Below are 27481 nucleotides of genomic sequence, written 5' to 3'. Positions count from 1 at the left end.
CCCTCCTCTGGCTCCTGCTGTCCAAGTCAGGTAGCAGAAAGCCACTTGGAGCTCCTGTCACTTTCTACCCACGGGCCCCGTCTGGTTTTCAAGGGCACAGCCACCAGAGGCAACGATCTGTTTTGCTTTTCGAGGCGAGACCTAAGCCTTCTTCCTTTCCAGCACTCACTGGGTTGTAAACAGAGACGGGAACACGCACCTAAGCAGCGAGGAGATGACATCACCAGCTGGCTGAAAGCAGGGTTTGTTCGAGATCAGCTGCAATGCAGATAATCTGTGAATAATTAAGAGGTGCTTTATTTATTTTTGAAAACTCTTTCCTTTCCCTCTCACAGGGTGGAGGGACTATCTGCCCTGCATGTATCTGCCCGTGTCTGAGTGGGTATGTGTGGTCTTCCCAACACGCTGTCACCTTCAGTGGGCTGGCACCACGTCACCTGGCACAGCTTCGCCACCTTCCTCGTGGGCCTCTAAATATACTCTGCCAATCCCTGCCTTGCTTCTCTGCGTGCACCTTCGCGGGCCCTGAAATGTTCTCCTGCTTCCTCCCCACTTGTTGAAATCCTGCCCAGCCCATCACTCAGGATCCAGACGAGGTCTCGCTTCCTTGGAGATGCATCCACCCTGGTCCTCAGGGACATGTCTCTGCTTCCCAAACTCCTATAGTGTCCGTGTGCATATCATTCGGAGTGTGTTGCACACCCTGTGCCAAGACAAACTGGCCCCCTACAAGAGTGTTAGTTAAATTTCATACATGTCCACCACTCGATTAGACTTCAAGCTTAAGTCCAGGGCTTGAAGTATAGAAAACAATGGTGGACTGGGGTCCCCAAGGAGCCTCAGCTACGTCCCCACCATCATGATGCCCACAGCCCTAGACAGCCAGCCTGGCCTGGCTGCACGTGCCACTGCAGGGCGGCGTGTTTGGCGGGCTCTGCCCACAGCAGGCCCCGACCGCTCAGATGAACAGTTATCCCTGAACTTCCACCCACTCCTCATCATCTTCTGCTTTGATGCTGCCTCTCTGAGTTTCAGCACCAACCAGGTGGCCCTTGTCTGACCCCCTCTGTTCCCATTTGAGTTTGCTGTGATGCATCTTGAACCAAATCTCTTTATTTTCTATGTTTCTCTCTATAACTTCTCTACAATTTCTACTGTCAAAGCTTTGTCTTTTTCCACAGGTAGACTGATTACAAACACCTATTACCTAAGAAGTCTCAGATTAGTGGTTCGTTGCTTGTGTGACATACCAAGAAGTACGGGCCCATCGGCCCTGGAGAGGGGCAGACCTGGCATCGGATGTGCCCAGCCAGGCAGAAGACTGAGTGTGGCAGCCCTTGGCACAACGCAGCTTCAGGGGGCGGCACATCCAGCCTCCAAGTGGAGCTGGTGGCTCAGAGCTGCTCTGAATCACAACTGTGACTTCAAACCAGGGACCTGGCATTCACCTTGAGAGGAAGGAAGGTCATGGGTTCAGCTGTGCTCCAATAACACCCAGCTAGAAGAAGGTACGTAATTCTTTCCAGGGTACCCCAGACTCCCACAGTTTCATGGTGACTATCGTAAGCAAACACAGGAGAATAAATATCTACCCCGGGTCTCCTGACAATGGAGCTTCATCTCTCCACCGACTCTACCCTGACTCTCCTGAAACATCTTATTTAAGGCCAATTAATTATCCTCTCATGCATTCAACCTTCAAACGTGTGGAGGCAAACCAGAGATGAGATGGTGTGTGCCAACTGCCCCTTTCTGGGCTTCCTGGGGCTCCGGTTTACAAAGCAGCTCTGTGGAAAGTCTAAATTTAGACTCACCTCCTCTGCCTGCTCAGATCCCCCCAAACTTCATGCTGTTGACTCCCAGCAGGAGCTATGGCCTCTGGTGAGGTGCTGACATTTCCAAGACGCTGCTTTCTTCCCTCTTCGGAGCACCCCAAAACTGGCAGGAAACCCTCCTCAGGCAGGGCGGGAACTGTTTGCGGTAGAACAGCCTGCGCACTGCGCAATTCTAGGTGACACCCTGCATCTCACGGTCAAGCCGGTCTGACTCTAAGGTTCGTGACCCTAGTCACTGCCGTCCATGTGAATGAAGCCCTCTAGACCAGAGAGCAGCAACTTTTTTCTATGAAGGGCCAGAGGATAAAATAGCTTAGGCTTTGCAGGATATACATTCTCTTTTTTCGACTAGTCAACCCAGACACTCAACCCTGCCTTTGTAGCACAAAAGCAGCCACAGACAATACCCAAGGGAAGGGCATGGCTGCGTTTTAACAAAATGTTATTTACAAAAATAGGCAGGGGGCTGGATTTGGCCCGGGGCTGCAGTTTGCCCACCCCTGTTCTAGATTGTGTAGGAACTTCCGCTAGTTTATTCCTGAGTAGATGCTGCAGTGTGTCATAACCCAGACCCCTTCCAGTCTCACTGCCTCCCCCCTGGACTCAGTCTTCCTGTCGCCCCTCATGGTGGCACTATCCCAGGACTTTCCCTCCAGGATGTACCCTGCGCTCGGGCCCCCAGACTTAGTGAAGGTTTCCTGTGCTCAGGGCCCAGCTCTCTGCCCTTCACAAGCTACCTTCTAGTCCTGTAATTTGATGGTACCAAGGATGCACCTCACCCCTAAACCGTACTTGGACTTCAACAGAGGCTTTCTGGAGAGGTGGCGAAGACGACATGCTGGCGGATGAGGTGAGCACACTAACTGGGAGTTTACCATGGGCCAAGGGCTGTCTGATTGTTTCAGCTGGGTCTCACACGAACCCCATGAGTTGTTGTCATTCTCCCATGAAGGCTTCAGTGGGAAGCTACCTGCCCAAAGTCCCGCCACTAGCTGGGATGTAAACTCAGGTGTGTCTGACGCCAAAGCCCACACTTCTCATCATCCTAACACATGATCTGAGCCCACGTGAGTGACTCTCACCATGAGCCTTCGAGGCCCAGTGTGACTTCCCAGGCCTAGCATAGGACAGTTGGGGTGGGCAGGCCTTGTGGTACCACTCAAATTAAAGCAAGAAACATGTAGCTTTCAGCATGTATTCAGCTCCAGGGTGGAGGCCACGGTTATGAAGCTCACTTTATGGAAAGAAACTGAGATATAGAACATTGAAATAAGAGTAAGAGTTGAGAAAAAATAAAACAGATAACACCAAGTTCAAACACCCATAACCTTGCCTTCCACCCATTTCTTGACCTCCCTGGCTGCCAACACCTCAGGTACACAGGAGGCCATTTCGGACGTGAGCTGAGCTGAGCATTTGCCCAGCTGGCCGATGAACAGGGGCTTAAGGCTGACACTAGCCACCGGCCCAGGAACCTTCCCCCTTCCTCTGAACAAAGACCAGGTCCGGGTTTGCCACTGAGCCGCTGAGCCCAACTCAGAGATGACTCTGATGGGTCTGAACCAGGGTGTTTCAGCCTCAGCATGATTGACAGTTTGAGCAAGGTTGCTCTCAGCTGCAGGGCTAGAATGTGCACCGTAGAACCTTCAGCAGCCTCCCTGGCCTCAACCTAGTAGGTGCCAGTAGCAACCCCTAGTTGTGACGACCAAAACATCTCAAACTCTGAAAACCGCCACCAGTGGAGGGGGCGCTGCACCATCCTTGGTTGAGAACCACTGATCTAAGTCAGCAGCTTCCAGCAAAGACAATATTGACCTCCGAGCAGAAGAACAACTGGTTTTGTGGAGCTGCCTAGTGCATGCTTGTTGAAAGTTTAAGCAGCCGGGTCCCGACCTGCTAAATGCCAACGGCCCTTCCTGGATGCTGTGACAGCCTCACACTTTCCAAAATCCTAGAGGCCAACGGTACCTCCCACACCCATCTCTACTGAGGGCTGTGAGTCGAAGCCAATCACAGTAATTGGATTCCTGGCTGGCAGAGGATGGTGTAGGGACGGTCGATTCAGTTCTGAACAATGAGTCTGAAGGGACCAGGCCCTGGGAGGCTCAGGGGAAAGTTTTCCTCCTCTACTTCCGGTCTCCGGGGGAGGAGGTGGTGTTGGTGCTACAGCGTGACCTTGAGTCCAAGCAGGGACAATCCGGGGGACAAAGGCCAGCACAGTGGGTTGGCAGGTGAGCCTGGGGCCTGGTTGGCATCGTTGAGTAGCGGAGTGGAGCCTGGAAATGCCTACCTCCAAATCTCTTGTTAAGGGAGATCATCAAGCCCAACTGTTGAGACATTTTTACTGTCATACAGTTTTATTTTTAACTTGAGGCTGAATTATCTAATGATAGAAACTAGTGAGGGTGCAAGGATGGTTTAAGGGAGAAATAAAGAGATGTAGAGCACGTGACTCCCAACCTCTAGGAGCTTGCGTTCCTACAGGGAGAGAAAAACCAGACCAATCCCAATTACAGAAGCAAGAATATTCGGGAGCTGCAGCACGACCCCTGCTGCAGGTGGGGCAGAGTGAGGGTGAGGTGAGCCAGTCAGGGAAGCACCTGCAGGCCGGGGAAGGCGGCTTCTAGGATGCCCACCAGTGGTTGTGGCTCCGGACAGGGGTGGGTTCTTCCCCTTAAGGAATGCTGGACTTAGTGACTCACCTCTAAGGAACAGAATATGCAGAAGTGATGGGGTATCACTTCTGAAATGGGGTTATTACAGAACCGTGGCTTCCATCTTGGGTGACCCCTTTCAGGAAAGCTGGTGGCCCTGTCATGAGGCAGCCCCACGGGAAGACCTGTGGGAGTCCTTGGAAGTAGATCTTACGAGCCACCACAGGGGTGAGCTCGCAAGCAGATCCTGGGCCTTGAGAGGACTAGAGCCCTGGCCACAGCCCGACCGAAGTCTCACAAGAGACCTTACATCAGTCACAGCCACCTGGCAAAGCTGTGCCCAGATTCCTGGCCCATGGAAATGATGTGACAATAAGGGCTGTTTAAGCCATTGAATTGGGGGTTACATAGCAGTAGATAACCAATGGGGAGGAAGGGCTCAGAGACCTGTAGTTTTTGATGGCTCCAAAATGGCAAAGTGGCAAACTAGGACTGAGACTTTGGAAAGTTGTTGGGCTGGGTCCTGGGTCCTACCTGGCTTAGGTCTCATCAGATTCCACAGTGAGACAGAACCTCCAGAAGGGGAGGACCCTTACCTTTCTTCTTCTCACGGATGCCGTCCCAGGGTCTAGCCCGTAGAATGGCTGTGTGTCTGCAGTAACATTTCAGTTATGACAAAGTGTGAGCCAAATGGAGGAGGCTTTGCAATGTGTTCCTGCAGTCTAGAACGGAGAGCTTTTGACTCTCCCAGGGTGGGTGGAGGTTGGAGGGGGTTCCAAAAGGATGCCACACAGGCCCCCCCAAAAGCATAGTGACTGGAGGTGTTTCCTCACCCATCAAGGAACTGCTGGTCCTGAGGCCATTTTCTTGTGTTAGGTCTGATTTTTAGTATTGATACCCAGAAATAACAGCTCTTCCTGGTCTTCTAGCTTTTGAAAGGAAGTACCACCCCCTCCACCCAGGAGGGGAGCCGGCTGAAGGTCATGCAGAGTGACCTGCCGTGCCTGGGAGCCCTTTCTTTTTGTGAAAACCCAGGCGCACAGGCAGACGGCTGCTCCTTCTGTGCTCAGATGGCACTGCCTGTGCCCCGTGCCTCTGATGCCCAGCACCCCTCCCGGCAGAGGTCCCGGGTGACCCTTCACACACCAGCCAGGAGGACAGCAACACACCAGAGCCCAAAGCACTGCTTAGCCGCAGACAAATGTCTCGAGCAGGCAGCCACTGACAGGCACCGATCCCCAAGGCCCATGCAAGCGTCCTCCCCCAGGATGTGCCAACGTCTTAACATCCCTGCCAGGCAGCGATACCAGCCACCCCAGCTTGTTTTCCTTCTATGTTTCCTCCAGAACATGCTGGCGGGATGATGCCTCGGGGCAAGAAACCGGAGGCAACCCTGTTGCTTTGATCTCACAGTGAGGGGCTGAGAGGAGAGGTACTGAAAGCAGAAAGAAAACGTGAGCAGAAGGAACATCAGGCCCTGGAGAGGGGGTGTTAACTCCTCCCCCAAAAGCAAACTCTGGGAGCCTTCACTTCAGACTTTGCTCTGCCTTTTTTCTTGAAAATTACATAACCAGCCAGGGAGAACAAAGACTTCCCAGGCTTCCCGACAGTACTGAAATAGCACAGAGAAATTCCGGCAGCCTTATTGGAGCTCCACGCGCACGGCAGTGCAGAGCTGGGGAGACAGGGCAGTGTGGGTCCCTGCATGTGAAGTATGGGTGCTTGTTGCCACGGGAACAGCACAGGCTGTAGAGGCTGCACCTGCCCAGGCTGGAGCCTGGGTGTCAGACCTCCAGATGGCAGGTGTGCAAGGGAGTTTGTGCCTCTGAGTTCAGACAACTCCTGTGTTTGACCTTTGTGGGTTCAAGGGAACACTTCTCATTCTCTCTTTTTTTTAAGGAAGGAAACCTGGGGTCGCAGAAAATGTTGGTTTCTTTCAAAATCCAAATCAGGACAGTTATGACTTTATTGGCTAAATAAGGTAGGGTTTGCTGTGTATGGACTGTGTTCTGAAGGGCAAAGATCGTGGCCAGGGGCCAAATGTCTCAAAAGCAGAGCTCACACCTCTCATTTCTCCCTGTTGGATGGTGCCCAAGGGCCCCTGTGCCCGCCTTGGATTTGGAGGTTCCTCTCTGTGAGCCCAGATTTAATAATCTCTCATGGGAAAGCACATAGCAGCTGACCCTTGAGGAGCTCCATGTTTAGACCTGATCTTTCCTGCCAAACTTTGGGGTCCTTACATGGGACCACTTACTCCTACCTGCAAAGTAATCCCATGGCAGAGATGCTAAAAGATCCCAGCTTTGTAGCTAAAGGACACAGCATTAAGTTATCTTGCTTGTAGACCATAAGTACTACTATTGACCCACCTTGCACCCATGGCAGACATTGATAATTAATCTTCACCCTTACCTTCCTGGTGAACAGGAAAACCAGAAGCCTTTGCAAACGGCAACCCCAGAGCCTCTGGCAATCACCTGGAGCTGGCACTCAGGGCAAAGCCTATTCGCATCCACAGCCTGGCTCTCGCTAACCCTACATTTCCCATGCCACAACTGGGGTCTTGCCTGGTTTCAGAACTGGGCTCTTGCCTGGCTTCAGGGACCAAGCACCCACTTTTTTATAGGCACAAGTCCAACTCAGCTGGCACTTACTGAGGGCCTACTGTGTGGCTGGGCATGGTCACAAATGCTCAACGATATTTGACTTAAACTTCACGACACTGAAAGGCAGGGGTAACTATTCCTCCCTATGAATAAACACAGCACTGTGAATGGTAGGTGCCTGCTTCCTCCTTGTGCTTCCATTTTGCAGAATTGAAGCGACTTCCTCAAGGTCATACACAAGAAGAGGTAGAGCCAGGTCCTAATCCAGCCTTGGTTCCAGCACCAGTTCACTCTTTGTCACCTCCTATGGGGGCTTCCTGTTGTAGACCCCACCCCCTCTCACACTTGTGTGCCAGCTTTTGTTTTCTTGAGTTTTCCCAGTTCTTTGGAGAAGGATTTACTTTCCTCCCTTAAGTCATCTTAGGAACTGACATCCCTTCTAAACTCCTGCAGCCTTCGATCTCATGGTTTCCTAGACTCTACTCACCAGCCATGCAAAACGTCTCTCAGCCACTGAAAATGTCATGTTCTCCCTTGCCTCTGGGCCTCGCCACATGCTGTTCCCTCTCCTCTTCCCCTGGCTAGTTCTGACTTATCCTTTAGATCTAAGTTTAAATGCCCCTTCACCCAGGAAGGCTTCCTTGAGGGTCCTTTCCCTTGCCAGACTAGCTTGTCTGTCAGGCTGTGTCTCCCTGTTCTCCCATCTCACGTCCCTTTCCTCCCTTTTTGATCAGCTTTAATTGCTTGTCTCAGTGTTTGACTTGGAAGGGACTCCAGTAGGGACAGGGATTCCTTCACTGTCTACATTACTACAGACCCAGGGCCTAATCCCTAAGCTACTCAATAATAAGTAATAATCTTTAGGCAGAACAAATGCATTCTGAGAAGTACCGTGCTCCAGACCATTGTTCACAAATCCAGATTTGTAACACACTGGCCCTGGCCAGTGTAGCTCACTTGGTTGGAGCATCGTTCTATAAACCGAAAAAGCAAAGGTTCAATTCCCAGTCAGGACACATGCCTCAGTTGAGGGTTCATCCCCAGTCTGGGCACCTACAAGAGGCAACCAATCGATGTTTCTTCCTCACAAAAATGCTTCTTTTCCTCTCTCTCTCCCTCTCTTCTCCTCTCTCTAAACTCAATGAGTATGTCCTTGGGTGAGGATTAAAAAACAAACAAACAAAAAGCAAGGTGTAATACACTGTACTTGCTTCTTTCCTCCCTTTGAGAGATGCCAACCACATGTGAGAATTTCACGGATCTTGCCGGGGTCCAATCTGGCACTCAGTCTCTTTAAATTTCATGGAGCCCTGGACTTGATTTCTTTTCAGCAGCCCTGCTTCTCACCATCGCCTGGCCCATTACCTGGTGAACGTGTGCCCAGCTCCCTCCTACTATTCCCATGGAGGCTAATCATTTACAGGGGCTGTGCTCGGAGGCATAAAGAAATCATTTGCAGTGCAGGGGAAAAAGTAAGAGTCCCTCTCTGGGCAACTGCATCTCCCTGCTCATAAGTGACAGAAGTGGTATTTTAACAGCTCAGGTGACAGAAACAATCCCTGGACCTCATGGGTCTGTCACAGCCAGGGAAGAAAGCCTTGGGCTTGGAGTCAGGAGGCCTGGGTTCTAGTCCTGCCACTGCCTGTGAGCCCTTGGGCAAGAAGTGTCAAGTCTGGGAAGTGGGAATAACCACCCTGGCCCAATTACCCATGGGATCAACAGACAGAGACTGGTGTTACAGACACACTTGAAAAAGTGTAAAGCTCAGATGTGACATAAGTCATGACCACAACCCAATTATACTAAAATTAGCCATTTTAAAATTAACATAGTGGCGTTAGCTAAGCTCTAGGGGGTTGGCAGTGTCACCCTCTCTCATCTCTCAGGCTCGTCCCTTTCCATCCCTCTGAGTGGCCTCCCCTCGGAAGGGGAGTATTGGCCCACCAGCCATTACACATAAATTTTTTAGTGGGGGGGGAGGAGGGGCAGAGGGAAAGAGCGGGGGAAGGTCAGGCTAAATCGTCCCTGTCTGATTAGTGATGAGGCTGGGGCTCTCCTGAGTGACATCAATGCCCTGTAACGGTGACACCAGATGGCTCGTGCCCTCTTTCCACCCTGTGAGGACACAATGAGAAGCCAGCCATCTGCAACCCAGAAGAGAGCCCTCACTGGAACCTGACCACGCTGGCACCCTGACCTTCGACTTTCCAGCCTTCAGAACCAAAAGGAATGGGTTTCTGTCATTTATGTAGCACCCGGTCTACTCTTTTAGCACCGCCCAAACTAACTAAGACACTGACCATGCCCGTCACGGCAAGGCCATCACCTGATCTGACTTTCTGAACTCCGCTGCCACGTGTCCAACACCCCCTCTCTTCTGCTCACCCCAAGGGTGACTCCTTCAGCAAAGGCATAATACCTGATCCACTGGAGAGGCAATGCGGGCTGTTGGGGGGTTGCTTTTTCACTTTCATTCCTGCTCTAGGAGAGATACAGGGAGAGATAGAGAGAGAGATACAGGCAAGACTGTGAGGGATTCCACACACAAATAAGTTTCTTATGTCTTGATGGTCAGGGCCCCGTGGGAGGGCACCAAACACCAATGGACATGGAAGGGGGAGGAAGGAAGTGATCAGCCTATGAGATGCCTAGAGAAGAAGACTGATGGCCCCACTGCCTGGGAGGGCAGTGCAGGAAGACTGGGAAAGAAGGCAACAAGAGCAACGAAGGAAGAGGAACCAGGGAGGTGGGCAATGAACTGAGGAACCTGCCCCTCTCCCACCCTGGAATGCTTAGATAAATGAGAACCAGAGCCTCTATGGAGACAGATGCTGGGTTTCCACCAGCTGGCAGGTGCGCTCTTAGCTGGTTTTGATTCCCTTTGGAGAGAGGTGACCATCCTGGCCTTCAGGTGGCAGATGAGTCCCAGGTCCATTCATACTAATTGCAATAGTAACTGACACTTCCTCCACTGCCAAATGGGGAAACTGAGGCCCAGAAAAGGGAACTGACTCCTCCAAGGTCACAGAGAGGCAGGGACCAGGCCTTGTAGAGTGCCCAGGATGCCGTTTGTTGTACTGTGGCTGTTTTGTTTCATTTTGTTTTGGAACAGGCCCTTCCAGGTGCTTCCTGGGCCTCAGGAGGACCTTGTGGATTGCCCAGCCTCCCTCCCTCAAATGAGCAAGAGGGTCCTGACTCAGCTTGCAAAGGAGCAGCTCTTCCTCCTCAAATAATTAGGAAATTGTTCTGTATCAGGAACAAAATGTCACATATGGACCATGTGGCAGCAGCTACCAGCCTTCCCAGCTGGAATGCTGTCCCTTCACTGAGAGCGGAGCTGGGAGCCAGGCTGCCTGGGGGCTGGAGAAAGGAGTGGGTGGCTAATCGGTCCCTGTCCCCACTGAGGACACGTGGAGCTGGTGCCTAGTGCCGTGCCTGCCCCCTGAGGGGCTGAGCCAGCATTTGCTGCACAAGGAAAGCTGCAGTTTCATTTAGTCTGAGGAGAGCCAGGCCCCTCCAGGGCCAGGAGCAAGAGCCACCTCTATCCATTCAGGTGCAACAGAGATGATAAATGAATCATAGGGATGTGGACAGTTTTATGCTTATGCTCAGTGGGAAACCAAACACTCAGGATCCCGAGGGTACAAGGCAAGGTCTGGGCCCCCGCTAGGGGAGCAGGGTTGAAGAGGAGGAGCTGGGGGGAGAGACAGAGAGTCAGGGGAAGAAAGACGAACCTCACCTTCACTCCCAGAGGCGACTCCCTCCTGCCTTGATCTTTGAGCTGCTCAGCTATTGTTAGCACTTGGCCCACACATACCAACCAGCCTCATTGCCCGAGAGCCTTAGCCACATGCATCGATAAAGTCCTCATTGCAGAAAATGCTGGAACCTTGACAATAGCAGCTGCATGACCAACACAATACAGTGCATTAGCCTGACAAATGTAATTGTGCTGGCAGCCAAGAACTCCACAGTTCTCCCAGGCACGGGGAGTCCTGGGTCGGTTACTGGATTTTACCTGCACAGAGTAGTTCGCTGGAATCTTGGATCGGGGCTGGAGCCCCAGCCAACACAGTGGGATGCAGTACACATTCCTTTGCCTCTCCTCTTCTCTACACACTCCAGAATAGGGGACCTCCGGGTTTAAAGAGCTCTGAAAAAACCAGCTGGAACCAGGCTCTGTCACCTTTTTGTGACCTGAGTCAATGGGTCTGGACAGAGGGCTGCCTGGGAAGGTCTCAGCCACTCCCAGGCTTATATGCAGGCCAGTCTCCAAGTCAGGCTTTGGGATGAAGGCTACCTGATAGATAGTGCTATCAGTATCTATCAATGCCACGGGGCCCGGGCAAGTTGGGGCTCAAGGGAGTAGTAGGTAAGGCAGTGGAGTGGCTATGCATCGTGGACAGAGCTGCCCTCTAGAACATGCAGGAGAGGTAAAGGCCAGATACTAAGAAGGGGTGGATGGGAAGAGCTGCCTCGTCCTGACTGGTCACCTCCCACTCGGAGTAAGCTGAGAGAGACTGCTGCTCACCAAGGGTGGTGGAAGGGACATACATCCCAGTGGAGTGGAGAACCTTGGCTTATGAAAACACTCTGGGTTCAAGTCTGACCCCTGGCAGGAACAGGTTATGTGAACATGCGCCTCAATTTCCACATCTGTTAACCGGAATAGTCATGCCCTTCATAATGATCTTACAGGGTTTTTGTGAGAGTTCAAACCAGCAGACAGGGAGACAGTGTGAAAAGCGAAAGTATCACACAAAGACTGCTCAAATAATGATCACATCAGTGTTATTTACCTTTCCACACTAACTAATAGCAGGTAATGATGCACTTTATCTCATTTAATTCCACAACGACATTCCTAGGAACGTATCAGTATTACGTCCTCTCACAAGTGGGAGATGCACGCACAGCCTGGTGAAGGGACTGGCCCAAGCCTACCCGGCTGGGAAGCGCCAGAGCTGGGCCTCAAACCCCAGCAGCCTGCCTCCAAACCCCATGCCCTTCCCATCAGGCAGCCTCAGTGAATTAAATGCCCAGGACACTTCACGCCAGGAGCTGTCCCAGTCATCAGACTATGGAGCTGGTGTGCTGAGTGACACCACTCAATTGTCAGTAGCTCGCCAAGTGCCCCATTAACAAGGGACTGCCTTTCTCTTGCTTCTGGTTCCTTCTGTGACCCCCCAGGACAGCAACTGGGCTGATGGGCTCATCGTAGGAGACCCCGGGAAAGAGACCTAGCTCCTGCTGCTCACACCAGCTGTCTGCATACACACAGTGTTTAACAATCGCACACCACAGGATTCTGTGTGGGTTCTCTCCTCCAAGCTGGCACAAGCTTCTGCCAACTTCGAAAGCATGCAGTGCTCTGCCGGGTTCGAGGACCATTTTGAATGGGGTATCGGCCTTCTTCCCTCACATTTAATTTCGTAGCTTCAAATCTTCTCTGCAGAAAGCTCACTAACCTTTTGGACTTGGGGGGAGGGTTGTTTGTTTTGGGGTTTTTTTGCCATATCCCACCATCCCTCCTCTCTCTCTCCCACTCTTTCCCAGGCACCCCATTTCGTCCGCTAGCACCCTTCCCTCCTGATGCCCCCTCACCCTGTCTTTTCTCTCCAGATGGTTCTCCCTGCTGACCCTCAGGGGGACTGCTGATCCCTGCAGTCCCCTTCCCTCCACTGCAACTCCAACAGAGTTGGAGTTGTCCAGCCCCGCAGAACAGTCCATCTACACAACTGGCAGAGAAACCTCTGGTTCAGTGGTTCCAAAGCCACTTCCTGTTCCCATTCATTCCCGACAGGGTCCTCTCTGCCTTTGCAAACACTCGTACTCTTCCCTGTTAGCACCTGTGTGAGAACCTGACTCCAGCTGTTTATCTACATGTCTGTGTGACCAAGACCCTGGATTCCTTCTCCTAGGGATCTGTACTCAAGGTTTATCTCTAACTGTGGAATGACAGCCTGTGCCCTGGGTAGGCAGCACCTTGGCTATTTTAGGAAATTGTACATTGACACAATGGAGATCGTCTCCTGGGATGCTGAGAAAAGGAGAAGAGAGGGTCAAGGAGGCCCTTGAAGCAGGGGGTGGAGAGGGTGTCAAGGGTAATGTACCTAAAGCAGTGCCCCACCCCCAAAAGCACTGCTGTCTGTTCTCCCTGCTCAAGTAACTCCCAAGTCCTCTGCTTGCATGACTGAACAGGTTTGGGGCCCTCCAGAGATCACCGACAAGGGTGACTTTGTTCCCAGCCACCTAGCTGATCCTAGCCACTGAACAGTTCCAATCTGGTGACTACCTTCCCTTTGACCATCAGCCCCCGGTCAGACCAGCTGATAGCAGCTCCCTGCCCCTCACCCTCCTCGGGTGCTACTTACAGTGGGAGGCTGTTACCCAGGAGTCCATGTGGACATTATTTTACACTATCGTATTCTGTCCGCCCCTTCCCTCTCCCCAACTGCCCAGATGAAAAGGTAGCTAAGCAAGTTCTCCTCCCCTATGCAAAAACCCCAAATCTTCGTGCATTCAAGTCTTACTGGGAGGCAGCTGCCAAAGAGAAGGGGAGGCGAATCAGATGCTGTACTAAGGTGCAGACCAAGCAGGCTTCTTCTTAGACAGCATTAAAAGGAGAGCAAGGGGGCCTCTGACCTGACATGAGCCCACAGCAATGAAGGGAACAGGAGGGGAACAACTGGCAGACAAGGATTTCAACATGTCTCTGAAAGGTTGAGACTGTGGAAGCCTCAGCCCAGGATGCACAGTGAAGATGGGGGTCAAGAGCAGGAGGCAGCTGAGGAGGGCCCTTGTGGCTTCACTGACACCTGGAGAGGCCCCAGGGTGGGTCAAAAAGCACGTGGGAAGGGAATGACTTGAAGGTTTACATGGGAAACCACTGGGCACCCTTCTCCACCGCCGCCACCACACATACAACAGCAGGCAGTTCCTGCCTCTCTCACCTTCCCCTCCTCTTTTTTAACCCCAAGTTCTTAAACCCTTAAACCTCTTCCTAACCCCAAGTTCTGAAGGGGCATGGTGAGAGTTGCAATGGAAAACAAGGGACAGGATGAGAGTTAGTGAGCAGGGGAAAGTTTTGGGGGCTTTTTTCCCTTGTTTTGTTTTTCACAAATTCATTAAGTTAGTGCTGTTAAGTCATTTTCAACTTTTAGAATCAATCGATAGAAAAATATGTCACAAACAAAATGTCAATGCCATCTACTCTGACATGTCAAAGAAAAGATCTGGTAGAAATAAAACTGTTGGGGAGGTGGAAGAGAAGACAGAGGGAATGAAAAGGGACAATATTCTCGTACAGAGCTGAGAGCTGCTGCTGAAAGTGGGTGGAACAAGAAGAAAGTTAAAGATGAAGATAAGCGCTTGAGGCTAAAGGAGAGTAAATATAAGCTCTTTAAAAAGTGATAATTACTATTAAAGTAAATAAAGATACTGACCACGATGCTCACATCCTAGTGAAAGAGGTATTACAGAGTCACCAAAAAATACATAACATGACATCAGATGGTTTAATGGGCAGGCAAGCAGATCTGCCCTTTCTGATCAAATCATTCATGTCTCTCTCTCGTTCTTTTTTTCTTAACAACAAAAACAAATGACAACACAAAGCACTAATAAGCAGGTAAGGAATATTATTTAGAGATATGGAACTGACCAATAAAACCACTAAGGAAAGAAATGCTTGAAAGTTTAGGAGCAGGGATGGGAAAGGGGTGGTAGATTTTCATTATAAGCCTCTTATGAGCCCCTTTCAAAACCATGGCTTGCACTGATTAAAATTAGAAAGACCTGCAAGTCAACCTCTTGGTCACCAGGGCAAAGTGGGAAGGCTGCTCCAGAGACAGGAGGCTGACTCTGTCCCATGGAACAAGATGCTGGGAGGGACCCAGTTCAAGTCTGGCTGCTGGGGAAGAGAGAAGAAGGCACACAGTGACGGCTGCCTGGAGACCAGCTTCGCGGAGCCTGTGGCTCAGGTCAGTGACTGGGCTTCCCCCTCAGGGACTGAGCCATCCCCATCCTTACCTCCTTCAGGTGCCCTTGATATTTTAGCCCATTGATTGGTAAACTCAGTGGCCATCAAAAACACTTGCGAAGTTTTAAAATAGCAATGCCTAAAAAGAATAAGCCAGGGACTGGAAGAAAATACTTGCAAGACATCTCTGAAAAAGGACTATTGTCCGAAGTATTCGAAGAACTCTTAAACCTCAACAATAAGAAAACAAATAACTCAATTTAAAAATGAGCCAAAGACTTTAACAGCCACCTCACCAGAGAAGATACACAGATGGAAAATTAGGGAATGTTGGTGACGGGGAAGGCTGTGCATGTATTGGCGGCTGAGGGCATGTGGGGAATCTCTGTACCTTCCTCCCAATTTTGCTATAAACCTAAAACTGCTCTAAAAAAATCTTAAATAATCCCAGTGCACAGGCTGCACTCTGATCATCAAATCAGAATTTCCAGGGAGTGGGGATCCCCAGGCCATTCCAATGTGTAGCCAAGTTCAAAGACCACAGCAGAGGATGAAGACTGGCTCGCAAAACGGCTACCCTCCCAAAAAGCACATGGTGAGAGGAACTATCCTTTCACTGTCGTAAACAATCAGAGAGTGCCCTGATCGATGCACCTGTGTCCATGTGTGCACACGCATGTGCGTGTGTGTAAGGCTCCTTTGGCAAGATTGCCCAAATCATTTTTTGAAGCAGAAAGAAGACTGTACAGAACCAGACCCAAATTAAGTGAGAGTCTAAACTCAAGTGTCCAGTTAGCATGACATGACAGAAGTCCTTGAACCAGGGCCCTGAATGGCCACTCTGTGCATTGGAGTCGCAGGGAGCAGTGCTCAAACTTGGGTGAGCAGCAGGATTACCTGGGAGGCTCATTCACACACAGAAGATTGGCTCCACCCCCTGAGGGGCCCATTCAGGAGGTTTGGGGTGAGATTTGAAATCGGATTTCTGCCAGTTTCTCAGGTCATGCTGATGCCACAGACGCTAAGACCAGCATCTGTACCACTGGAGAACCACTGGCCTAGAGAGACTTGAAGGAAAGGTGGGTGCAGGCACCCCCCTTCCCAAGGCACAAGTGCAGCCACCAAGGGGACAATGGCACCACAGCCCCTCTAGTCTCACTGGCAAGGGTCAACACTGAGGTTGACGGATTACCAACAACCCCCTGCAGTGTGTTAATCCCAGAGGGACGGCTGGGCTTTAAACACTGTATGTTGGACCCAGTTACAATGTTCTCTGTTCAGATAATGTGATGTTAGATCACATGCCCGCAATCATTTGACTGCAAAAATAGGTAACCGTCTGAGGGGCATCTGTTTAGTGCAGAGGTGCCATCCTTAAAAAGGAATCTACTTAACGCTTCCCTGTATTGATAGTGGTTAGAATGGAGCACAAAGGTGCTCTTGAAAACAACTTCCTGATAGTCCTGACTGCTCGGGGTGAGGCAATTTCTTGAAGGTTTTTTTCACTAAATATGACGGGTGGTTGTTTTATAAAATAAGATAAAAGAAGGAAGGCAAAATGCATATACCAGCAAACTTGATCTTTATAAACCAACATTTGGAGTCAGTACTTTGCAATTTAATTTAGAATGAGCAACTGAGCAATCAACCCAAACATGTTCCCCCCAATCCTCTGGGTGGAATTCTTGCGATCTGGCGCTAGCCTTGTAGGCTTCAGATAAATTTCCTCTCTCCAGACACGCAACACTGTGTGTGGTTCCACTGATGACCAAACAGCAGCCTAACAGTAGGGGAAATCATTAGCAAATTCATTTATTAGGACACTGCTTACACTTCTTTGGTACCAGTTATCACATTAACTACATTTTAATGAACTATCCTAATCCCCTGCCATCTACTAAAACCATTAAAGGTCATTAGTAGATACTATTACATTTGGGGTGGGGGGCGCAAGTATATTTCGTTTTATGGGTACAAATGTAGTTGGTATAGAATGTCTGGTCTGAAGTGTTCTCAGAGGTAATGCTGCAGAACATTTAGAACAAAATCTTACAGGAAACCAGATACATGCAATGGAGAACCGAGAACAGTGGCTGGACACTTACTACAAGACAGGCACTGGGCAAAGCTACTTAAGTTGTTCAGTTTTAGTGCAAATTCTAACCGCTTAATTACAGACAGTGAAAACATTAAACCTGATTCTTATATAATGTTTCAGGTTACTTTTAAATTTTAACTGTATATTATTGAGAAAATCCTGATTCCTACAGATAAGCTATAGAAAATATGTAAGGGCTTTTAAAAATAGTTCACGTATTTTTTGTTCTAATTCTTAAAAGAAATTAAAAACATATTTTAAAAGAGGTTCAAATCGAACACCAAATGGAACACCGAAGCACCGGTCTAACACAAGTTAAAAATGACTACAAGTCTGTATGAACTGTTTTTTTATAGATGAGGAAATCGAGGCCCAAGAAAGGTGGGAAGGCTCAGCCAAAGCCCACAGTTAGTGCGGATTTAGGGACAGGGTGAGAGTCACACCAACTCCTCCTGGCCACATATACAGGCCACTTTCTATGTTCCATGTTTCAGAGAGGGGACACTGTAAGTTTTTTTTTTTTTTTTTTAATGAAAAGTCGCTCCTCTAGGTCTTCAGTGAACTAGTGAGAAGCCAGAGAATGGAGCCCGGTTTTGTGTGCCACAAACGCCACATGTCAGCCAACCGACATCAGCTTTCAGGGGGCTGCTTGCATGGGGGCCCGAAATGGGCAAAGAATGATCTCGGGCCATTGCCGAGGTAACAAACACAGAACTGATCCGTGAATTTGCGAATCATTCTTGTCCGCTACAGAACATGAGTGTGTCTTCTTGGTTTTTTAGATACATTCATAGAAGGCTGCTCCCTCATTCTGTAACTTGTCCCGTCTTCTCCTCCGTGGCTGCTCAGCCACTAGCACGTCTGTGTGTGTGTGTGTGTGTGTGTGTGTGTGTGTGTGTGTGTGTGTGTGTTAAGGCCAATGAATGGGATGAAGATAGCCACATTCCTGCTCCTATGGCGAGATCATTCATGTGACTTTTCTGTAGGTAAAAAGAAAAATGTCCTGGGACGAGAATCAATGGAGATTGGGTACAAACCCAAGTTTCCCTGGTGCAACAGCCCTGAAAGGCCACGCTGCCGACGTGGAGCCCAAGGGGGTAGAAGCCCATGGTGTAGTACGTCTCCGATTGTCCACGTCCTTCAAAACACCTCCTTTCTACAGGAGCCGTTCTGTTCCCGGTGTGGTGGGTTCGGCTACTTGCCCTTTAGTTCTTACACACACACATATGTAAAGGTCATGCATGTGTGTGAATGCATATAAATGACACGGGGCTGTGGCTGGCGTTCCCAAGGCGAATCCTCTTTCTCTAATATTTCCCTCTGGGAATAAAAGGCTTGTGACACATTTAAGCTGTTTCTGTTGGGAGGAAGAGAGAATGTGAGGTGGCTACAAATACTACATACAAACACTAGTCTGAACTAGTGATCTGATCACTGTTAGTTGATATTAGATGTAATTATTAACAGAGTGAACTATATATAAATAGCACGGATTTCCCAACATAGACACCCTGTTTTGCTGTTGGGAGGTTCCTAATGAGGGTGTCCCACCAGGCAAGCTAATCAAGGCAGGGAACACTTGACCATTCCCAGGCCCAACAGGGAAGGATTAATTACTTTTTAGTACAGCACCCAGTCAAGGAGAGAAAGTTTGGTTTGAAAAGGACATTTAAAGATACCGGGAAACATGCACGATATAGATGAAGAGATAAAAGTTATGAAGTGATGAAAATTGTGATCTTGTTTTGTTTTCAAATGAGATAGAAAAGAGACTGGGAGGCTAGTCTATTAAAATTTTGATGGGTATCTTCAAGTGGTAGATTACAGAAATTTTTTCCTTTATAATTTGTGTTTTCCTTCCAAATTTTCTACAATGACCACAACTATACAACCAGAAAAAAATTTGAATAAAGCAAGAGTGGTTTGACATTAAGGTTACAGCTTTTTCCCAATCCCTCCCCACCTCCCTTACTAGAACACCAAACGCTCGGAGTGAGCAACTGTGGAATAGAGAGCATTCTTTCAGGGTACAAACCACACACAGAAAAAGCAGATGACAAATTTGTCTTAGAACTTAGCTAATTTGGCTCTACTATAAAGATTTCTGCTTTCCAGGTTCATTCCCATTCCCAGTCCTTGTGCTTGGCACCAGCCCTAAGAAAATTAATTTCTCCAAGGCTGCTCACTTCTGCCCATAGGCGGAGGTTGAGGTGTTGTTTTACTCCATTCCCTGACATCTGAAGGGCAAGGTCGTGTGAGGTCTAGGCACCAGGACACTCTTTTCTGATTTAAGTGTCCGCTGTTCTCCCCCATGCACCTGTGTCACCTACATGGCTTTCCCAGGTTGTGCCCATGGGAGCCTCTGGGTGGTGAGTTGTGCAGCATCACTGAGCCTTAGTTCCCCTCTGAAGACAGGGCTCATTAAACCTGCTCTGAGGGCAGTATAAAGGTTGGAGATAGAGTACCGACAGCGCTCTGCCTAGTGCCTGGCATTTAACAGACACATGGTCAACAGCAGCTCCTATTAGGGTAACAGCATGGCTGCTGACTCTCGGTTCTCCCTCCCAGAATTTGATCTTTCTCTAAAGAGGCTCCGCATTTCTTTCCATGTTCACCTCACCATGCTAGAGCATCCTCCTGAGCCCGAGCACTAAATTATATTTCCACTCTCCTGGCTCCTGTCGGGAAGTCCACCTGTAACCTGCTGTGACTTTGGACAGGTGGGCTCCCAGGAGGGAAGGTGAGGCCAGAAGTAGACACAGGAGCATTCGGGGCACAGCAGCCCTTGGCAGCTCCGAGACGCCTGTTGTTGTTGGTATGAAAAGTGCTAATGCCTCAGCTATGCATCTGGGAGGAGAGGGAGAGACACTGCCTTTCTTGGGGCAGAAGGATAAATCAACATCTGAAAGGCAAGCTAACATCGTTGGATAAAATGCCGTGCAAGTTGGAAGGACTGGGGTTCATCATAATATTTTTCTAAGACTTCAAGGTCTCCAGTGTTAACTCTGGGACTGTGAACCATGCCATAAAGGATATAAAATGAAGGAGAGGATTTTTTCCACTCTAGAAATAGCTGCCAAACAGATTCTACCCAATGCGCACTCGCATGCTGCCCACAGAGCATCGGACCTCATAGTGACCCAGGGGGAAGGGGCTGGATATGGAGCCAGGACCAGCAGAGAGAGGGGGTGGACCCAGCATTACCTGAGTGCCCACGCTAGGTCAGGCACTTCGCCCAACACGATGTCCTTGGCGGTGCCCCAAACTCCCTTATTATGGGCTGAATTGTGTCTGCCCACCTCCAGTTTATAAGTTGAAGTCCTAACTCCCAGTACCTCAGAACGTGCCTATTTTGGAGTTAATGGTAGATAAGTCTTTAAAGAGTTGATTAAGACAAAATGAGATGCTATGGGGGGGGGGCTAATGCACCATGACAACGTCCTTGTAAGAAGAGACTGGGACGCAGACATGTATGAGCACCGAGGAAGGACCCCGAGAGGACAACAGTGAGAAGTCATTTGCAAGCCAAGGGGAGAAACCAACCCTACTGATATTTTGATCTTAAACTTCAAGCCTCCAAATCTGTGAGAGAAAAAAAGTCTCTTGTTTAAGCCCCCCATTCTGTGGTATTTTGTTATAGCAGCCCTAGCAAACTGATACACCCTGATGCAGGTATTATCCCGATTTCACGAATGGGTGAACAGGTGCACAGAAGTAGCCTGGCCAGGGTCAGGTAGCTGGTAATTGGTAGAGTCAGTCCTGAAGCCAGGTCTGTTAGACTCCAAAGTCCAGTCTCTGTCTTCTACACTAGCTGGCAAAGAGTGGGGGCTCTGGGGCCGGTGTCCCTGGGTTTGAAGTCCAGCTCTGTCACTTCCTGGCTCTGTAGCCTTGAGCAAGTTGCTTAATTTCACTCGCCCGAGTTTCCACAGCTGTAAAATGGAGCCACAGAAATTCCTACTTTATCTGCTTGTAAAGGGGATTAATGAATTTACAAATGAGCCAATATGTGTGTGTGTGTGTATATATATATATATATATATATATATATATATATAAAGTATACACTTGAGCCTTGAATAATGCGTGTATTCAGGGTACCAATCCCCCACACAGTCAAAAATCCTGGCATAACTTAAGTTGGCACCTTGCATAGGTGGATTCCCAATTGGGAACTAAAATACTATATGGTGTGTGGTTCCTGATAACATTTGGTCTTTGATCCTGGTTCGTGAGAGAGAACTCCTAGAAGCCTGCGGGTTCCCGAGTGAGAGGGGTGTCTGACACAGCTGCTGGTCATTTGGAATTTCCTGGGTGACAGGAACATCTTTTGTTGTAAGGAGGGGACTCTTGGTGGGCTCCTGGAAGGGGGCTGGTCACCAGCCAGACGGAGCCACGGTTAGAAGCTTGGGACTTCCAGCCCCACCTCCCTTTCTCTGGAGAAAAAAGAGGGACTAGTAGTGGAGTTAACCATTGATCACATCTACCATCTACGTGATTAAGCCTCCACAAAGATCTCAAAAATACAGATGAAGTTTGGAGAGCTCCAAGTTGGAGAACAAGAACATATCCATGTATTGGTGGGGGCATTGCACCCCAAACTCCAAGGGACAAAGTTCCTGTGCTCAGGACCCTTCTGGACCTCACTCTGTGTATCTCTTCTTCTGGTTATTCACTCATATCCTTCAATATCCTTTGTAATATGCAGGTAATTTAGTGAGTAAGTTGTTTTCCTGGATTCCATGAGCTCCTGTAGCAAGTTAATTAAACCTGAGTAGCGGGTGGTGAGAACCTTTGATTTACAGCCAGAGAGAAGCACAGGTGACAAGCTGGATTCACCACTGGCACCCGAGGTGGAGACGGGTGCCAGTTTTGCGGGACTGAGCCCTTGACCTGATGCTAGCTTCAGGTAGATAGGGTTAGAACTGAATCAAACTGTAGGGCACTCGATTCTGTGTCACAGAAATGGTCAGCGTGAGGCAAGAGCCCCCAGGCATTTGGTGTTGGAAGTGATGTGGGTAAAAATAGAGGAACACACTGCATTTTCACGGACAATGTAAAGTACTTTGTGCCTGGTCCACGGTGAGTGCCCAATAGATGCTAACTAGTATTCTTACCGCTTGTTACTAGTTCTATCATTATTATTCCTGAGGATCCTGAATAATCCGGTCCGAACATCTCATTTTTCCAGAGGGGGGAAATGTTTTAGAAGGTCTGCAAACCAGGTCATTAAGGTCTGGTCCGAAGTTCTGTCTTGTTTTGGGGAGGCTCAAAGACAGCAAGGTGTGAATGCGGAGTTTTGTTTCTGGTGGCTTTTAAGACGAGGGGAGGGTGTGCAGTGAAGTCAAGTTGGGAGCCGGGAGAGGAGCGGCTGGACCTTCGTCCTCACACTCCCCACCCAGCCATCCCTGTGAGGCCACAGATGCTGGTGCACAAACACACCTGGATGACATAGGAGGACATTGTGCCATGGCCTTCAAAACAAAAAAGAACAGGTCTCAAAAATCCTTGTGTGCCAAAGGGCCGAATATGGGATAGCTGTACAGGATACCTTGACCTCAGGTCAAGACCCAAAAGATTAAAATTCAGGAACATCCTAAGGAGATTAAGAAACATCAAAAGATTCCCCTAAGAAAGCAACCGATGGATGTGGATATTAATAGGTCTTTAGGAGGCTGCTGAAAATAGGGCAAAGCAGACACGTCATGTGGGATGTTTTATATAACTATGCTGTTAGAAACCGGCACAGGGGTCTCAGACCAGAGAGGCAGCCCCTGCCTGAGAAGAGGGGAAAAGAGAGGCCCGCAGCTGCCCCTGCTCGTGGAGCTCCAGAACCAAAGAGGTCTGCAGCCGGTTGGCAAAGCCATCTGGTCCACAAGTATTTATTGAGCACTTTCTGGGTTGAGCACTTTCTGGGTGCTCTGCCTTTGCTCAGCACTGGGGACAAAATGAGTAAATGAGATACAGCCCTGCCCTCTGGGACCTCAGGCAGGCAGAGAGACGTGGGGCAAACAATCCCCCAGTTGGAAGGGCAGCCACGGACTAAGGCAACCCCCTACAGAGAAGCAGGCCTGATACGAAAAGAGCACAGGACAAGAGTTTTTGAATGGGGCCTGAGAAGCCTTCACCAAATAAGGGCGCTTAAGCAGAGAACTAAAGGATCAACAGCAATTAATGAGGCAAAGAGAAAGAGGGAGATGGGGAGAGTATTTCAAACCAAGGGAAACTCATATGCAAAGGCCCCAAGGCTAGAGGGGGCATGGAAGCCAAGGAAATGAAAGAAAGCTAGAGGGGCTGGAGTGCAAAAAATGTGGCAGAGAGTAGAGTGGATTAAGACTGAGAAAGTAGGTCAGGCCACAGAGCCTGTGGACCAGACCACAGGGCCTTGTCAGCCAGATTAAGAAGTCTGGTCTCCTAACAGCAGTGGGAGGTCACTGAAGGGTTTTAATCAATGGATCCTGAGATCATGTTTGTATTTATAAAGGTGATTCTGACTGTGGTGCAGACGATGGGTTGGTGGAGCAGGGCTGCACAGAGGCAGCCTGGCCAGAGGGCTTGTGAGGAAGTTCTGGGGATTAATGACAGTAGTTTAAATGAGGATGATGCTGGTGAGTATGGAAACAAGTGCCCAGATTTGAGAGATATTTATATGTAAAGTCACCACACATAGTGAAGGCCTGGCCCTGGATGGTTGCTCAGTGGACCGAGCACCAGCCTGCGACCCAAAGGGTTGCTGGTTCAATTCCCAGTCAGGGCACAAGCCTGGGATGCAACCTAGGTCTCCAGCTGGGGGCATGCAAGAGGCAATCAATCAATGTTTCTTCATCTATTGCTCTCTCCCTCTTTTACCTTCTCAAAAAAAAATCAATAAGCACAGTGAAGGCCTAAAGTGCAGAGAAGGGAGGGAGGGAAAGAACAGATTGAAGATGAGTCCTGAGCCTGACAGAAATGCAAACACTGAGGCAGGGGCCCTGGGAGAGAGATAGATAGGCTCCGGGCTCCATCTGAGAATCACGTTGTGCTAAGTTACGTGATATCCACGAGGAGGCGTTGATAGGAGGCACAGACATTTGCTGAATATTCACTCTGTGCCAAGTACTCTACGAGGCCCTGGAGAGAAATGATTAATAAAACAGATTCCCTGTCCTCAAATAGCTCATGCTCAGCCTTGGCTGCATATGGGAATCACCTGGGAATCTGACAGCTACTGACGCCTGTGTCCCACCCACAGGGAGTCTCAGTTAATTGGGCATCAGGGTGTTTAGGGGCTCCCCAGGCGATTCTAAGTGCAGCCAGGGTGGAGAATCACAGCTTCAGAGCATTCAAGACCCTGCGTGTAATCACACAGAAAGACAAAGTAGTAAAACGACTCATGCTCTTAGGCTTTAAGGATTTAGAACAGAAATACTAAAGCACATGGGTGTAATGGGAATAATATTATTTGGATATTAAACCAATATATTTTCATCCTCAGTAGTTCCTGATTCCTAGTCGTCCCTGGCTCCCTTATTAAGAACAGAGCTTGGCTGTCTCAGATTGTAGTTTCTCTGTGACATATAGAAATGCCTCGTATGCCGATAGGGGAATGGAAACTAGATGACAGCTGACCCCTCCTCTAAAAGTTGATGCTCCAATACAAGTTGTAAGTCCAATATAACACCAGTAGGATATGACCCCTGCCAAGGACCAAGGAACAAAACCAAACTACAATGGACCACTCGGGTTTCTCATTCCTGGAACTGAACTCACCTCGCCCTTGAACTCACTCTGACAGCACACATTTCTCAGTTTTCCTGGAAAGAAAGAAACCTGACAGCCAGGCTGAAAAAAAAGGCTGCATGTGCCAGGCAAACAACACTCTGACTATACTGTGCCAGGTGCTTGCATTGCGCCTGGCGCTGCTCCCCATCACGTTCTCTGTGGGCTGATGGGAAGGGAGTCGCCGGTTTTCATTAAGCCCATTTGGAAAGGGGAGAGATGAAGCGCTTGGGAGATATAAAACGTTGTATCTGGGAGCGGCAGGGACCTGGTAAAAAAGAATCCTGAACTTTAACCTCTGACTAAACTACGGCTCTCCCGCCTTCTGCCCAAAACTCAAACTGTATGTTTACTGCCCCGTGTTCCCCAAATTCTTCTGAACACCCCTCCCCTAATTATCAGCAATGAAATAGCCAGGATGTGGTAGACTGTGCTTCCTACCTGAGGGTGTAGAACTGGCTGACAACACTGTAGTCTCACAATTCTCCGGAAGTGGCCACAGATAAAAATCAAACCAACTCTTTGCATTTCATCCCTGGCCGTATCAGCTGTCCCGAGGAGAGCAGTAAGGAGTATCAGATGGAGATTCTGACCTCAGGGACTGCGGAGTAAGACTGAAGGAGTTTGGGTTTTGTCCTTTGTCAGTATAAGCCACCTAGGGTTTCAGGGTGATGGGATCAAGGTGTCGTAGTGATGTTAATCTGGCAGCATCCTGCCCAGATGCTTGGCCTGGTAAGCCACTAAACAAAGGAAGGTCACCGATAAGAATCAAACCTCCAGAAGCCCAGACTGTTGTCAAATATGCTGGAGATGCACTAGAACATTCCCTGAGCCAGTGTTATGTTTAACTCAATGAGGATGCCTGCTCAGAGCTACAGGAAGCAGGACCTCCCGGGGCTTTTTCTGCCACAAGAGCTCAGGCCAGACTCCGAAGGGGCCCGGCCACGGCTGCAGGAGGACAGGCAGGCCCTTGTTTCCAGGCAACCATTCTAGACAGATGGAGGCCACTCTCTCCTCAAGATTCCCAGTGAAAGGGATCCCCAGGGCCCTCGAGGAACTTCCGGACTCGAGGAGGACCTTCCTGTGTTCTTCCCACCTCTGTCCTGCCACAACCAGCCTCTTCGCTCGCCACAGAATGGAGAATCGCTGGACAATTCTTCCCTGTCACACAGACACCTGGGACAGGTGAGGACTGTAAGTCAGACACACCCATCTCCTTATTGCCCCTGGGACCCAGATGTGGAACCTTAACCTTCCTTAAGGCTTTCATTAAATTACTCCATCAGTTCAACAGATCATAACAATACATCTATGACATTCTGGGCACAGTGGTACATATAGAAGGACAATCCTGACAGAGCCTCAGTCTTCAAGGGATGATTAAAGGCCAGAGGTGCTTAACACCATTCACAAAGATCCATAATGAGAGACAGAATATAACAGAATGTGAAAGAACCCAAGAGAAACAGTTGAGAAAAATGCCATAGGCAGCCAGGACACTGAAGGGACACATCCAAAAGGGAAAGACTGGGGGTGGAAGATTCTGATGACACACAAAGAAGAACCTTGCCAATCTATCCAGAAGCGAAGAGAGGAAACACAGGCGCATGTGCTCTGCAGCCCACCCCCACCGTGGCCACCTACTGTGTCACGAGTGCCCTCGCAGTAACTGGGCAGCAGAGCCCCTCACCACTCGGAACTGTATGAGGGCGGACTGAAATATACATGGCCAGTGCCTGAGGGGAGGCAGTCCCAGCAGGCAGATGCCAGAGGACATCTGATTAAGGGTCATTTGAAATCACGTTCTTCCCTCACAGAGTGAACTCCTTGGCAGGTTTGATGGGTTGGGGTCCTGGCCTCGAAAGAGCCGAGTAAGCCTTTCCCAGCCGTGCTGGACCCCTCGGCCTAGAGGGCGTGAGCAGCCCACCTGGGGATCCCTCCCCCAGGGCCACCCACGGATGTCAACAGCGAAGAACACCTAATGCTCACGTGGCACCTTCAAAGTTCACTTCGTGCTTTTGCAAACCTTTCTGATCCTCACAACATCCCTGAGGGGTAGGCTCTCTGGAGTTTTTCTTGTTGGTAAAGGTTCTGTTGTATTATTTCCTACTGTGTCTAGTATCTATCCACCAGCACATTCCATTCAAATGATTGCTTTGGCTTCAGTACTCCTTCATGGTCCACCTCCACAGGAAGGACGCTTGTGAGGGCCAGTGGTGTTTTGCCCTAAGAGGACTGGCTGTCCATTTGGGGGTCACACCTGGAGAGTTAAAATAACAATCAAGGAGCATCAGAAGGCAACATTTAAGTGTGCATCAAATAACAGGCAGACACTGATGGAAAATGAGCTCACAGAATAGAAAAGCAGTGGCCTGGACCAAGCAGGGAGCCCCAGAGCCCCAGAGGGGTTTGTCTGATGTCCAACACTTAGTAGAAACCAACTTTTTTTTAGGGGGGGGTACAGCTGATCCTCAATATCTGTGGGAGATATATTCTATAAACTCGCCATGAACACTGAATCAGTGACTACCGAACCATGGCTCCCAGGGGAA

General features: G+C 49.4%; 1 protein-coding gene across 3 annotated transcripts in view; it reads right to left on the bottom strand.

Annotated features, from left to right (window-relative positions):
* The window catches only part of MAPK4 (mitogen-activated protein kinase 4), a 126481-nt gene that overhangs the window by 48417 nt on the left and 50583 nt on the right, over window positions 1-27481 (bottom strand). The window contains exon 2 of one of the 3 annotated variants that reach the window (XM_037165097.2): window positions 200-274. The exons of the other annotated variants lie outside the window; for them this stretch is intronic. The gene's annotated coding sequence lies outside the window, so the exon portion shown is untranslated. The remainder of the gene's footprint in view (window positions 1-199; window positions 275-27481) is intronic. 3 annotated transcript variants of the gene reach the window in all.

Source organism: Artibeus jamaicensis, unplaced genomic scaffold, assembly GCF_021234435.1.
Source record: "Artibeus jamaicensis isolate MK-2021 breed Jamaican fruit bat unplaced genomic scaffold, CSHL_Jam_final contig_354, whole genome shotgun sequence".
Taxonomy (NCBI): domain Eukaryota; kingdom Metazoa; phylum Chordata; class Mammalia; order Chiroptera; family Phyllostomidae; genus Artibeus; species Artibeus jamaicensis.
Note: the sequence above shows the minus strand (reverse complement) of the source record. Positions and strands in the feature narration are given on the sequence as shown.